At 40.8% G+C, this 11,776-nt stretch overlaps 1 protein-coding gene across 2 annotated transcripts in view; it reads right to left on the minus strand.

The window, feature by feature from the left end:
- spina (spindlin a) overlaps nucleotides 1-11,492 on the minus strand; it is a 119,543-nt gene extending 108,051 nt beyond the window's left edge. The window contains exons 1-3 of one of the 2 annotated variants that reach the window (XM_080188766.1): nucleotides 11,370-11,492; nucleotides 9,955-10,034; nucleotides 7,354-7,436 (exon numbers count right to left, since the gene is read on the minus strand). The gene's annotated coding sequence lies outside the window, so the exon portion shown is untranslated. The remainder of the gene's footprint in view (nucleotides 1-7,353; nucleotides 7,437-9,954; nucleotides 10,035-11,369) is intronic. The other variant, XM_080188767.1, reaches the window with a different exon arrangement.
- Between the last annotated feature and the right edge of the window lie 284 nt (nucleotides 11,493-11,776).

Genomic DNA, 11,776 nt, shown 5'->3' on the forward strand with positions numbered 1-11,776 from the left:
AGCAATTGAAGACCATTCTCTGGCTATGGTTGGAAAGATAAAAATGGAACAAAGAGAATGCAGTCCCACCCAGCCAGATGGCAATGAAGAGTTTTGCAGCAGGAGTTCTAATGTGGTCAACTGTTGTCAAAGACAGCACACAGGTCAAGAGGAGGAGGCGGGGATAGTTCCCTGTTGGTCAGTCATAAAGTGTCATTTATGAGTTTGATGAAACCTGTTTCAGTATTTGGGCAGAAACCTAATTGAATGTTCAAACATGGAGTTCCAGGAAAGATGACACAAATTTGGGAGGTAGCAGCACAGAGAAAGAATAGAGAGGAAAGGGAGTCTGAAGGGTTTGATTTTTGAGAAAAACAACGATCAGAAATTTGAAGGAAAGTACTATAGTACATGAATGGAGAGAACTGTTGATAATGTTAGCTGACATGGGAACTAGGAGGGAAGTTGGTTGTTCATATATTTAATGGGAATAGGGTCAAAGCATAAGATGGGTCTCACAGATACAGCAATCAACACGAGTACTTTTAATTTTAAAGGAGTTTAGCTAAAACCGATACAAATCATTAATCCTTGGAAACTCCAAGATAACCCTTCCATCTTATTTCATGCAAAAAAGTCAGAACATTATAAATTGTTAAAATTAAGGCTAAAATAGGTATGAAAGCATCAGCGAGGCTACAGAAAAAATTTGAGAATCCAGAGATGTGGGACTTGAGTTGTGTGGATAGATTGGAGAAACTGGGGTTGTTCTCCTTCAAGAGTAGGTTGTGGGGAGATTTGATAGAAGTGTTCAAAATCATGCAAGTCTGGACAAACTACACCACAAGAAACTGTTCACATTAGCACATGGGTCAAAAATCAGAGGACATAATTTAAGATGAATAGCAAAAGAACCAAAGGCAACTTGTAAAAAGCTTAATATTTTTGAAAATACAACAATTAGTTTCTAGAATAGACTGCCTGATAATCTGGCAGAGGCAGATTCAATTGTAATTTACAAAGGGGAACTAGATATTTGAATAGAAAAAAAACTAGGGCTAGGTGAGTTGCTCTTGTAGAAGCCTAATGGCCTCCTCCTGAGCTATAACCATTCCAAAATTATATACATCACAGATCAGAATCAAATCTTGCTAGATCCCCACATATTAAGGAAATAATTATTGGAGGTTGCACACCCAAAGGAAAATGAACAAAGTTTCCCCTTAAATATTTTTCCTGCCTGTTAAATGTTGTACCTTGCAAACATTGGGTTATAGTAAACTTAATGACTAATAATACTCCAGTATAATTTGTCCCAGTTGATATGCTCTGAGTAACCAACAAACCTATTTTGACATTTAATTTCTGCCAGTTGGTTCTAGCTGTACCATTGTTATACTACCTGCAATTAAATTAAAAAAAATGTAGAATATTTACACCTGAGATCATCCACACGGGAATTGTCTAAACTCTCAATCTGGAGACAACAAGTTATTTCCTCCACAGGGAGGGAAAGGAAATAAATAGTAAAGCATCAGCCCATGTTGTTTTTGGCAGCTGGTTCCAATTTATTTATCTGCTAACTGGGTGGAAGAAGCAAAAAATGGGGCTAAAGCATCTCAAGTAAAATGCTGATCGGAAAATAAATCCAGACTGCTGGTGGAATTTTGCCAATTATTTTCAAGAACAAGAGTCCAACTTAAAAATGCAACCTAAATTATAAAATACACAATCAACTTATTTCCTAAATGTTTAATTTTCCATGTCTGGAGGTCTTCAGTCTGTAATTATGTATGGCACAGCCAGCACACCCATTGCACTATTCTCATTGGCTCTGAACAAACATGGGCACATGCACACAACAGTTCACGAGCAAAGTTATCATATATTCCCCATTGCAACTAACCAAACCATAGAAATCTCACCCTACAGTGCAAAAGAGGCCATCTAGCCGATCAAGCCTGTACCAATTCTCCAAGGGCATCCCACCCTCCCCTCTGCCCTTTCCCTGTAACCCTGTATATTTTACCATAGCTAATTTATCTAAGCCACACATCTTTGGATACTAAGGGGTAATTTAGCATGGCCAAGCCACCTAACCTGAACATCTTTGCACTGTGGGAGGTATCCAGAGCACCCAGAGGAAATCCACGCAGGCACGGAGAATGTGACAACTCCAGTTACCCACAGCCGGAACTGAACGCAGACCTATGGAGCAGGGAGGCAGCAGTGCTAACTACTGTGCCATCGTGCCGCCCACAAATCCTGCTCAACATTACTTCCCCCAGCCAAAGTTAAAAAATGCCAAAGTACTGAACAAACTAATGTACCTTCAATGCAAAATAAACAAAATAACTTTCACAAAATAATCTGCAGTAATGAATAATAAAATATTGAACGTACTCTATTTACAAGATTTCTCTAATCCATTCAACTTCTGTCATTTGCCCTTACCCATGAAATAGCCAGGTGATGCGTCAGCTCTGTATTTTAAGGCATCTATACACAATGTTGGTCAAAGAACAGCCGTTCAATAACCTAGTTAAGCTTGCATAAAAAGGTCATAGCACATCTCATCATTTGGCTCATGCCATGAAACAAATCGCAGCCAGATGAGATCATTTAACAGAATGCAAGGTCTTTCTTGCTGTACGTCTTAATCCAGTCCTCAGAACTTTATTCCAACCAAACCAACTTGACTTCTCTATTTCCTACAGAAGTCATCTTTATAGCCATCTTGCCATTTTGTATCTCTTTGAGGACAGTATTGCTGTGTACCTGCAAGAAGGAATCTGATGCATCTCAAGGGAAGCTTGACAAGTATAACAGGGAGAAATTAATAGAAGGATGTCAATAGGTTTAAATGAACTAAGATGAGAGAAAGCACAAGTGGAAATTGAGTATATTTGCTACGTCTCTCATCATTTTTCACAGTTGCACTACAGAAAGCATCTTATCCTGATGCATCACAGCTTGGTATAGTTCCAGCTCTGACCACGACCACAAGAAACTACAAAATATCGTCAACATATCACAGTCTATGACGTAAAGCAGCCTCTCATTATTGACTCCGGCTACACTTCCCACTGCCTCAGAAAAGCAGCCAGCGTAATTCAGGACCCCACCCATCCTGGACTCTTTCAGGAAAAGCAATACAAAAGTCTGAGATCACGTATCAGACTCAAGGACAGCTTCAACCCTGCCACCATCAGACTTTTGAATGAACCAACCATATAGTAAGCTGATCTTTCTCTGCACTGTAGCTATGTCTTTAATACTGTGTTCTGCACCATCTCCTTTCCTTCTCCCATGTACTCTATAAAGTTTGTTTTGTCTGTATAGTGTGAAAGAAACAGTACTTATCACTGTATTCCAATATACCTGACAATAATAAGTCAAATCAAAACATAAGCAATGGCAACAGACCTACTAGTCTGAATGGTCTGTTTCTGTGCTGTAAAATTCTTTCCTAGCAGGGAGAAGCAGATCTTGTATCACTACTTCCACAGAGATAATAAAACACACTGCAGGGTCCACCCCATATCATTTTAACTAAAAATTGAGCAATTGTAGCTCAAAAATTTAAAAATTGACTTTGTTGCATCCTTTTTTTAAAATTAGCTAACCAAAAATCAGATTTTCAAAATATACATGCGATGTAACCTTCTGAAACCAGTTTTGACAATGCTGGTCAGATTGGGGGCAATTCTCCCAGAAGGCCAAGAGACATAAACGGAGGTCATGTAGCAGGTTTCTCACTGGGCACCACAACCTCCACACATCTCCGGCCGCCAGATTTCTGCCGCTGAGCTGAAGACATTGGAAATTGGCACAGAGCTGAATGAATTGTTTAAATATTCATTCAAATCTCATTAGCGAGACACATCCAGGAGGCCAGGTATTGGTGGGGTTGCATGGCCAGCAAATGCAGGGTCGCACGGCTATCGATGCAGGGTCACGGGGCTGGCCAACATTTGGAAGGCTGGCAATGTGGGGCTACTGCGCATGCACCAACCTCAGCTCTGAGGAATCGATGCATTTGTGATGGCGTGCTCAGTGCTGTGCTGCCAGCCTTTCCAGTGGGAATAGGCCCTGCCCCAGGTTTTCATTGTGAATCTCGCTGAAGCACAATGTGATGCACAGACTGCCAGAGATTTATTTTGAAAATCCTACTGAAAAAACGCATTTTTTTGTGAATTCAGCACTTAGAATTTTTGGGGGAAAATTTCACTCAGTGTTTCTATTTGTCACATGCACACAATACATGAGCTTTGCCTCATGGCATTTTACTTCTAAAACTCAGGGCAATATCAGTCACCAAATTAGGTGATCTGCATGCATAGAGGGCGGCATGGTAGCACAATGGTTAGCACTGCTGCCTCACAATGCCAGGGACCTGGGTTTGATTCCCAGCTTGTGTCCTGTTTGTGTGGAGTTTGCACATTCTCCCTGTGTTTGCATGGGTTTCCTCCCACAGTGCAAAGATGTGCAGATTAGGTGCATTGGCCATGCTACATTCTCCCTTGGTGTCCCAAGCAGGCGCTGGAGTGTGGCGACTAGCAGATTTCCACCATATCTGCATTGAGGTGTGAATGTAAGCCTACCTGTTACTAATAAATAAACTTTACCTACTTTTACTTTAAAATCAAAAATATAGAAGCAAATTCTGACCTAGTGTTTGCAACACACCACCTCACTGGCAGATGTGCAGATTGAATAGGGTAAAAAATGTACAATCTTCCAGTTATTAATGTTAATTTGGAAAGTTAACATATGTGACCAACCTTCTCTTCCATCAAGCAAGATACCACACCCAGAGCACTAGTGCAAAAAAATGCATCCCAATGTGTCTGCAGCATTTAATTACATTATTCACAGGGTACTGAGACATCACCAGAAAATGTTGACTTTTCAAACGGTCATTATAGAACTAAGTTAAGAAACAGAAGCACAAGTTGGCCATCTGGGTCACTGTTTAATAAGATCATGGCTGTTCTGATCATGGCCTCAAACCCTTTCCTTCCTGACCCTATAACACCTGACACTCTTGTCAATCAAATATATGCCTCATTCTACCATGAATATATTCAATAAGTGACCTCCACTTCTCTGTAGGAAGAGGAGTCCAAAGACTAACACAGCCTTGAGAGAAGAAGTTCCTCATTGTCTCACTTTAAATGAGAGGCCCGTTATTTTTAAAACTGTTCCCCTTAGTTCTGGATTTCCCCAAAGGGAACAACCTCCCAGTATTCTACCCTGTCAAGCTACCAAAAGAACCTTATGTATTTCAATAAGATCACCGTCATTCTTCTAAACACCAATGAGTATTGGGCGTACCTCCTCAATCTTTCCTCATCAGATACTCCCTTCATCCCATCAATCAGCCTCCTCCAACTGCTTCCAATGGTTGAATATTGGAAACAGTTCAACCTTCTGTGAACTGCTTTCAATGCAAGTATATTGTATCCCTCCTCAAGAAAAATAAAACTGCACATGGTGCAATAGGTACAATTTCATCAATTCCCTGTATAGTTGTTTCTGGACTTCCCTACTTGTATACTCCATCCTTATCGCATTAAAAGCCAACATTCCATTTGACTTCTACTTACTTGCTCTATCTGCATGCTAACTTGTGATTCATGCACAATGACATCTACATCTCTACACCACATTCTGCAACCTCTCTCATTGAAATAATATTTTGCTTTTCCATACTTCCAGCCAAAGTGGACATCCTCAATCCTCACATTTTCCCATACTATATCTGCTAATTACTCTCCCCTGCACCCCACTTACTTAACCTAGATTAATAGCTGAAACCCCAGCACCAATGGCTGTGGCACTCCACAGTTAACAGTTTGCCAACCTGAAAATGACCCATTTATCCTCTGTTTTCTGTCAGTCAGCCAATCCATTTTCATTTCCCAGAATTAGTCAACAATAATATATATTTTAAAAGTAACCAAGATCCATGAACCATAAACATTTTTAATGTACCCACAATGAATAAACTTCAGTTTTAATTTAATACATTGTGACCGGACTGTGAGCTGTGAAGCACAATTCAATGGTAATCTGGTGGGATTCCACTGAGGAGACCTAAATCAGAATGCTTCAACTCACAAGTTAGGCCACGAACCAAACTTCCCCTTTTTTGGGTTGAGGGGCAAGTAGAAGGAAGAAGAGAATAGAGGACTATAAGATATGAAAATGTAAAAGTAAACATTACAATGGCAGGTAACAAAGAGAATATAAAAATAATACTTGCTGCAGTAGACTTTGTTGCCACTTTACAAAGTTTCTACACATTGTGAATTAGTTGATGGTCACGCTCAATATTCAAATGCTCTTTAGTTACAATCTGAGCACATCACAAATTGTACCTCCCCAAGCTTTTCCAAACTCCAGACAGGAGTTCCCAAGAAAATATATCTAGATAATAATCTTTCCATTAACCCTAAAGCTAGATTCTTTAAATAACAAACACAATGAAGTCTCTTTTCACCAAGTTATTTCAAACATTAGTAGAAAACTGTATCTGAAATACACAAATTACTCAGATCCATTGTGGGTACAAAGAAAAACTGAAAGTTCAATAGGTTCCACAAATTAACAATTTCTGAAATGTTGCAACTTAAATTTTTAAAAAACGGGCCGTGATTCTCCCATCCTGTTGGGATAATTTTTTAGCGCAACAGGCTAGAAGAATTGAGCAGCGGGGGGGCGGCATTTGAGCGAGAATTCTTTAGGTCCCCCAGTGCCGGAATTTGACAGTGAGACACGGCCAGTAACTAAATGATATTTTAAATATCATTTAAATGCTATTAGCGGGCCAGGACTAAAGTCTCCAGGCACACTAATCTCACCTACCCCACCAGGGTGTTTCACTCTAGCAGGGTTTACAGTAGCTCCCCATTTTTGGGGAACTGGTAACCCAACCCTGCTAGTAAGAAAGCGGTGGGGCAATCGGGACTCCCAGGGCATGGGCACCCTGTCGATGCCAGCCTGAGCTCCTAGCACTGCCCAACGGGCAAAGTGCCAATGCCCAAGGAGCACTCTGGCACTGTCCATCAAGCATGAACAGTGCTGAGGGGGTGGGGACACAATCAGTGGGCCCTGCTGTCACTCTGCCACTGGGATTGGTCAACTAAGGAGGGAGGCCAGTGATTGAGGTGGGCCTGCCTGGGAGGTTGGGGGCTGGAGATTGGCACTAATTGTGAGCAGGTAACTGTTGGGGGTGGGGGCCGAAGGGCTAATCAGCAATCAGGAGGCTGACAGTGCAGGGCCACTGCACATGTGAGAGATTCTAGCCTGAACTCCCACTGAAAAAGCCAGCATGAATTACTCCAGTTTTCATGTGAATTCAACACTTACAATTTTTTTGAGGGAATTCCGGCCATGATCTGTCTTATTTGGCTTACAAGTTTTTTTGGCGAATTCACCAATTCTGAGTCAACCTGAATAATGACAATATAAAATGATTATATCAGGTGTGACCTTCCACCACAAACTACCAAGACAAGCCAGCTAGATTGAGTGTACACTAAGATGTCAAACCCAGAGTGGCGGAGATACAAGAATTTATTTTGTGCCTTTGACAATTTCAGGATTCCCCAAAGCAATTTACAGCCAATTAAGAACTTTGGAAATGTAGTTACTGTTGTGATAAAGGAAATATGGCAGCCAATTTACACGTGGCAATGGGGTAATGAGTAGACAAACTGTTACAGTGATGCTGATTCGGGGTGGGACATCAGGAAGGTCTCACTTCCTCTTCCTCAACATACAAAGGGATCCTTTGCCTCCACCTAACAAGGCAGATGTTAAATGGATACAACCTTGTTTAGTTTAAGTTCTCATCAGAAAGACATCTTCAACAGTGTAGCACTTCCTCAGTACCGCACAAAAGTGTCAGCCTAAATAACACACTCAATCCCCCATAATGAGACTTGAACAAAGGATATGTGCATTCATTCCAAAAATTACAATATATGGCATGATTACCAAGGCATCACCAAGCTGAATCAATTGCAAATCCTCTGGGGAAAGAAATATGGAGTTATCCTCAAATCCCTACAGCGCAAAAAGGATGCCATTCAGTCCATCGAGCCTGCACCAACTCAGTATCTTACCCAGGCCTTCCCCTCTACCCTATCCCTGTGATGCCATGCATTTACTATGGCCAATCCACCTAAGCTGCATATCTTTGGGCTGCGGAGGAAACCAGAGCATCCGGAGAAAACCCACACACGGTCACCCAAAGCTGGAATTGAACCCAGGTCCCTGATGCTGTGGGGTAGCAGTGCTAACCACTGTGCCATGGAGCTTTCCTCAGACAGTATAAAGATTTACCAACTCAACTCTGGAATTTGGTCATGATGCAGAGAGTCAGCCACAGACAAATAGGCAAGAACCATTAAATAGAGACAGCATGCTTTAACTACTCAATCTATTACACCGAATCTATGGACTCCAAACAATTAAAAAGCTTCAGAGACTCTTGAAGTAGTATCCATTCAACGCTCAAACCAATACATTTGCAATGTTTCACTGATTGAATTGAATGAATTGATTTGTTGTCACATGTATTGAAAAGTATTGTTTCTTGCAAGCTATTACAGACAAAACATGCCATTCATAGAATATATAGGTGATAAGAAAGAATAGGGTGCAGAATATAGTGTTGCAATTATGATAGGTGCACAGAAAGATAAGTTTATGCGTAATAAGACCATTCAAAAGTCTGATGGCAGCACTACCAGTCTACAGGAGACAACTGACTTTGGCTAACTGAATTGCTTTGAAAGCCACACATGGGTCAGAAATAATTGCTACAAATTCCAGAATATTTGTTGCAAAAAGGTCATCCTTAGCAGGCTAGTCAAAGACAGCATATTTGCCCATCTTGATCTAAACATAACAATATTAAAGCTAGAATTAGTTTCTACTGCTAATGCAACAAATTCTGGTCAGACCACTCAATATCTTTGTCACCTCATACTCTGTTACTCTCCTTCTTGATGATGTGGAGATGCCTGCGTTGGACTGGGGGAAACACAGTAAGAAGTCTGACAACACCAGGTTTAAGTCCAACTGATTTATTTGATGCTTCATATGCTCTGTCTGAGGCCAGAACTCTTCATTCACCCGACAAAGAGGGGAACCTCGAAAGCTTGTGAGTTTACTATCAAATAAATCGGTTGGACTTAAACCTGGTGTTGTCAGACTTCTTACTGTGCTCTCCTGTTTCCCAAGCTTCCCTCTCTATAAATTGCTACTGATCAAGAAAAGTACCATACATTTTGATTTATTCATACTTTCACAATTCCATCAGCCCATCTGCTCCCTGTTGTCTTGGTTCAGTCAAAAAAATTTCACTTCCGCTCCAAAGATTTAGCAAATAATTCAGGCTGATACACCAGCACATATTGAGGAGCGCTACATTGACAGAGGTAACCCTTTCAAATGATGCATCAAACTGAGGCCAAACATCCCCAGGCACTTTTCTAGGAAGAGCCAAATTCTCCTGCTGTCTGGACAACATATATCCTTTCACCAATATTGACTAAATAGCTTATCGGCACATTAATAACATTGTTTCCTGTGGTACCTAGCTGAGGCACAAACCAATTGCAGCACTTCCTTACAACACCAACTACATCTCAAAAGTACTTCATTGGTTATAAATTGCTTTGGGGCATCCTGAGGATATAAGCAGTTATAAATGAACATTCTTCTTTTTACTAGGTAAAAGCCCCATCCAACGTCATGTCCAACAATATTCTAGATTTCATTCTCAATTTGTGAACTAATTGATCTCTACCAAGCTGCAGATGGGCCACAAAAATTGTCCTTATCAAATTTGGGCTGGAGGGAAGGGGGTAAAGAGTAGAGTGAGAATTCTCATTGGTAATCACAATTACTGAAAATTGACAAGTAAATATCAGGCATGAAAATTATCAAGATGCTTCTTACCTAGCCTCAAAAATGAAGAATGATTAAGAGAAGTGCAGAGGGGCTAATACCCATGAAACCATATTCAAGTGCACTCGTACCTTAAGGGAGCAAATTGGAAAAAATAAATTAAGTATCAATGTTACCTAAATATTATATTAATGACATTTCAAAAGACATTTAGAATTATTCATATTAAGCGTGACTGCAAATTGATAATGGTTATGCAAGTGAACATTGTTGCATTAATGACACCATTCTGATGCTCCTTAATCAATTATCCAGTCAATAATTTTTTTCCTGCCCAGTACAATAATTGACCGTTATTTTTCTGCCTGCTACAATAATTTGCAGTCCTAGAGAATTAAAAGTGATTACCAAAACAATAAACAAATTATTCAAATAAAATGTTTATACCAGATCACAAATATTTAACATTAGAGTCTGGAAGGTGAAATTGCCTGTGCCCATCGTGTAAATAATATAGGACTATTATTGATCTGAATCTTTAAATTATTCCTCAATGACTGTGTTTACGTGTCATGTGGGAGTTTATTCAGTTTTGGGTCGGTTTATGTGGTGGCAGATGCTACCTCTCTATGCACCACGTCTTCCACACTGACATCATACTCCAAATGTATTACTAAATTTGCAATTAAGCGCTATAGAAAAGCTATTTCAAAAATAGATCGAATATTTTGAAGTTACGTGAAATTGCAAAATATTTACACCTGGATGAGTGTTGAATGAAGTATTTACATCCATTATCATACAACTACACTTCACAATGAGCTAACATTTCAATCTAGTACCAAACTGAATTTGAGAAAAGAAATCTTCCAAGTTCATTTATTTCCCTAATCCTTTGGATTTGTGGAAAAAATCTACGTCTTACTCTCCGTCGACCAAAAAACAACACACAAAACCTCCCTTCTTCAATGACAGTGAATCTGAAATCCATAGATGGGGCGGGGGTGGTGGAACGGCAGAAAAGGACGAGCAAAACAAAACCTTCGGAGAGGCTGGTCAGTTTAACATTTAAAAAACAGCCTTGCGCCCAGTGAGATCGCTGGGCATTTTGCAGGATAACGCATAAAGATGAGTCGCAAATCTATGTATAATGTATAAAATCACAGCAGCCATGATGCAGTTTAGCAGTGCCGCACTATTTGCACGAGCAGCATTAGAATCAGCGGCGGTTGGGCTCCGAATGCAACCATCGCTCGCGCTCGAACAAAGGATCCAGAGTCTCTCTCTCTCCCCCACCCGCCCTCTCTGTCTCTCTCACACTTTAGCCCCACTTGTGCTTCCTCATTCTTCGCCCGTTTATTCTGCTCCCCGTTACCTTACCCGGCATCGCTCTATTTTTCTGAAAACACGACTGGCTTACGTACGGCTGTAAGGTAAAACCAAAAAAAAGTATTCGTTTCCTTTACCTTTATAGAGATATATGTATGGATGGATGGATGGATATATATATACACACACACACATAAAACCGGAGTCTCTGTCTCCCCCGCGCCCACAAACACTACAGCACCGTCTCACACAAACACACACTGCAGCAACGACGACGTTAAAGCTCATTCACTCCCTCCCTCTCTTTCTTTTCCTTCCCACTAACCGCCCCCCCCCCCCCTTGCCAAATAGTGAGCTAACGCATGGATTCCGCATTTCTACTGCGGTCGGTACAACGTCGCGCAATGCCGACTTCCTGCCAGAAAGTGTCCCCTGCTCATTTTTGTGTGTTGAGCGGGCGGAGAAAGCAATACTTGCATGTCCTTCACCAGCATTGTGCATTCACAAGGGGCTGCACTCTACAACAAACCGCTAACTACTCCCC

The sequence above is a fragment of the Carcharhinus amblyrhynchos genome, chromosome 5, assembly GCF_965287045.1.
Source record: "Carcharhinus amblyrhynchos chromosome 5, sCarAmb.v2.hapA, whole genome shotgun sequence".
Lineage (NCBI taxonomy): Eukaryota > Metazoa > Chordata > Chondrichthyes > Carcharhiniformes > Carcharhinidae > Carcharhinus > Carcharhinus amblyrhynchos.